The following is a 4,563-nucleotide window of genomic DNA, read 5'->3' on the forward strand; positions in this document are numbered from 1 at the left end:
CGTTCACATGTAGACTATATATATTATATGCCTTGAAGAATTTCGTTTTCTCGAGTGCAACATCGAATGAAAATCCTGTGACACCTGTCTTAGAACCAGAAAATAGCTGTAATTTCTTAAAATGATACACTTGATAAATGATCATGCTACATGGGGTTTCGCAATTATTTGTTACATGTGGTCACTTCTTTTCTTATTTCTAGAGGTCATATTTACATTTAATATGTAAAGCATCTCTTTTTACACACATTGCCATGTCGACAACGTAAAAGAATACTGTTTTTATTTAGAACTTTACAGTCTGTAGATACTTAGTTACGGTAAGCTTGTGAGACACAATGGCGCCTTAGCAACAAAGTCTGCGGATCGACGGGTAACGCTTTATCTTAATGGCCAATATTATTGGTTTGATTGACAGATCGGATCCATCAATTATGTCACTGTGTTGTGAGATAAATGAAATCCTATTTTTCAAAATTGTGACAATGGGTGACAAATTGTGTCACTGGGTTTAGATTAGCATGTTCTTCGGCAAATACGTGTTGTGCAAAAAAGAACAATGTAAATAAGTATTTCTGCACAAGCACCAGTTGACTTTGATTGTCTGATGTTGTCTGGCATGGCAGTATCTTCTACAGTTGATATATTTTTCAATGTAAATTAGAACTACGACAAAAGGTAATAAATCAAAAGAGTTTCTTGATAAATATGTCAGAATCTGTAAAAGTTAATTAATTTAATTTTCTTTAGCCCATATTTTTAATATTTAATTCTTTTTTAGTGTGTGTGAATTGGTATCTTATTTCATATTAAATTAAACACCATATTCAACTCCTGATAAAAAATATGTTACATTAAATGTTTTCGTAAAATAAATCATTTTCCTAGACATAATGTGACTTTGATATTTATCGGGACATAACTTGATACTAACAATATATATCATAGTTACAGGTGTGCGAACCAAGTGCCTCACGTTCTTTCAAACTTACTGTAGGGAATTCCGCTTAAGACGGTGCTTGGGGGTCGTTAAGGGTGTTGCACTTTTTATTAGCTCAGACAAACCAGGTCCGGTATTATTTGCATTGTTGCGTTCTATGCTTCAATTTATTTACTGTGAAATCATTAATTTTCGTCGGGTACTACTTTTCGTGGATTTCGTGGTTGGGTAAATCCACGAAATTTTGTCCCAACGAACAAGTAAAATTCCCATTCATTTTAGGTTTAAAAGTGGAAATCTACGAATTCATATCCCCACGAAATTGCCGTTTTGACCAAAACCAGGAAATTTCATGCCCACGAAATTAAAGAATTTTACAGTATCTAGATAAAACCCATATTACTGTTTTATATACATTACCGCTAGAAAAGAGAAAATGTGTTCTTAAAACTTCTCAATTTCTTTTATCCTGTCGCATACTATAAAGAGTAACACAAAAGTTTATTGTTCTCTACCACATATAAGAGCTGGCATTAACTAATAACTAAAGCAAAGGGATAAGTTAAGAAATTTACGTACTAACTTTCTCAAGCATTTAGTCCTTTTCAAAGCCTTTTAAAACTCCTATGTTGCAGATAACTTTAAAGTTACTTTTAAAAACCTTGAAATAAATGTATTTGTTAACAAGTAAATTGACCAAATTATCTGTCCTTTATAAAACTGACATTAAAAACGATTTATAGTTATAATTGACTGTAATCTATAGAATCCTACACCATATTTTTGTATTACATTAGTTTTCGTTTGTTGGTTCAGAGTTTACACGTGAGTGCATAGTTATATTTGTATGATGTATTTTATGATTCACGATCATTTCTATCATGAGATAATATTCAAATAAGAGCGAAAATGTAATTTTGTAATTTTCATCATTTTCTGAATTTTCTCTGGTCAGTGGTAATGTACATTAATCACTTTGTGTTATCTTTCTTTATTTAAATATTCTTGTCCAGGGCATAGCTCCTGAACAACTGTACGGCAATTTATTCAAATTGCGCTCACTAAAAGAGTACATATATAGGTAGTGCGAAGTACATGATGTCCTCTTATTTTTCTTTACTATCTCCTTTTACTGAAAATCCAGTCTCATTTTGTGTACGGTATGTTACTTTGTCGTTCATCGACATTTATCCAGATATCACCTATCAGTTAGCAATTCATAAAAAAAATGAAGCAGTATGTGGGACATGCACTTTTTCAAAAGCAATCTCTTGTTTTGGGTAAACATTGTACTGATATCTTATAAATTCTCCGTGACGATTTCGTTTGATGTATTGTGATTAGGCTATATGATAGAAAAAAAAGACAGTTGTCTTAACTTGAGATTTTGAGAAATAAATGAAAGCCTATTTTGATATCTCGAACTTACACTAGCGGACAGATATTTATGACGAATCACAGAATTCACCCGAAAATGTGCATATAATTGCGGAGCTATTTTGATATTTCTTTAAGATATTTATTGACTTACACAAGTGGACAAAAATGGAGGAGCAATTATAAAATTCATCTGTAAATGCGGCAGAAAAAAATAATGAAGGCCTATTGTTAATTCTATAATTTTGATAAAAAGCGGCAGTGAAAAATAATTCCAGACCTATTTTGTATTTGGAGAGAGAATGACTGGCTTACATTAACGGACAAATATTGAAAATGATTCACAGAATTAGTCTGATAATCCGTCCAAGAAAAATAATTGAAGTAATTATCTGATATCTCAAAAAAGGAAAAGAAAGATTTACTGGTTGGCCCAAGAGTTAAACTTATCATTATTTGCATTTAAAGTCTATGAAAAGTATCAAAGGTAGCTATTTTGCTAGGTCCAGATCAAGCATAAGTGTTGTATACGCGTATTTATAATAGTCAAGCATATAAATGCATACACTCCAAAATCAGATATTTTCGCGAGACTAGAAATTAGAAATTAGCACCATAAACATAGCCTCAGAGCCACGCATTTGAAAAGTAGGTTAACAACAAGCTGTAAACTTTAAGGAAAAATATAAAAAGACGGATTGTTTCAAAAACCCAACAAGTACATTTTGATTTTATGCGAAATATAGATAGAGAGTATGGGTGTGTGTGTGTGTTTGGGGGGGGGGGGGGGGGGGGGAGGGGGAGCTAATGGGTAGAAAGGAGACTAAGACGGGCCCATGATAAATAAAGCGAAAGCCAGTCTTCTCTGAAAATGTATATTTTCACAAATAACAATATAACTCGAACAAGAAATATCTTTAAAAATGATAGTCGGCGAATTGTAATAAGGAAAGAAGTTTATGATTTTTTCATCTAACATTCATCTTTCATCTAACATTTTTCAAATTGCAAAACTAAACACCGCACTTTAACCATTTAGATGGTTCTCTTTTATTTTTTTCGCAAAGGTTTCGTAGGGTTGCAATTTTGTTTCGTTTATCCTTAGACGAATAATTACAACAGTAGTTTGATGAAGATTCATAAAGCGGTTCATGAGAAGAGGTCATTAAACGTGTTTATATTTTTAGCTAAATTGGTCCCTATCCCCATTTGTAACAAAATAGCAGGAGACCTTACGATATTGTTACACATCGAGTTTGATAAAAATCCATTACATTTTAGTGGTTAATGCGAAGAAAGGCATATCTACTTTTAGCTATAGTGGTCCCTAATAGGGCCCAAGTTCCTATATAAATAAATTTGGAAGAGGACCTTATAATGATGCTCCAAACCAAGTATGACAAAGATCCACCAAGCTGTTCATGAGACGCTGTATAAAGGCATTTCTAGTTCTAGCTCTAGCAGCCCCTTAAAGGGGTCAAATGTCCCAGCTGAACAAAGTTGGCTGCGGGCCTAATAAAGATGCTACAAATCAAGTTTGATTAGAATACATGAGAAAAATCAATTAAAGGATTTTTTTTATTTATTATTTTTATTTATTTCTAAAATAGGCCAACTGATCCCGCTTTAACAAATAGCATATTCGCTATTCATGAATCTTTGGACAATGACGTCACACCTATAAAAAAGTGAAGGTCAATCAACACATACAATTGCAATTATTTCAATATTTCTGTTTCATAAGAAAAGTTTGACCGTAGTCATATCACGTAGATAAACTGTATGCAGCGTACCTTCATTTCAGTGTAATGAGATTCAGTCATTATATAGCATATATATAATAAAACAGATTTCAACTGAGTTCAATATTTGCATACCATACTTAAGAGAAAGATTCATGTATAATAAATCAGTTAAATAATATATAACCAATATATCAAAGCAAACAAGTACTCATTTTACTATGCAATCTGAATAAGTCACAATAGCAAGAAACATTTTCATATACAGACTACAATTGTAACAAGGAAAATCTTTTAAAAGTGCACTTCTCTACATAAAAAACTCTTATCACACCGTTATTAATGTGATACGCAGACCGTATTCAGCTCTTTCTTTAATTTGATATATGTTGGTATTTAAACAGGTTTTTATCATATTTATTAAACTTACTTATCATTTTGAGATATATCGATATTCTTGCTAAATATACTGAGCCAAAGTTAGCTTTAAAACTGTGAACAGCG

Source organism: Mercenaria mercenaria, chromosome 18, assembly GCF_021730395.1.
Source record: "Mercenaria mercenaria strain notata chromosome 18, MADL_Memer_1, whole genome shotgun sequence".
Taxonomy (NCBI): Eukaryota; Metazoa; Mollusca; class Bivalvia; order Venerida; family Veneridae; genus Mercenaria; species Mercenaria mercenaria.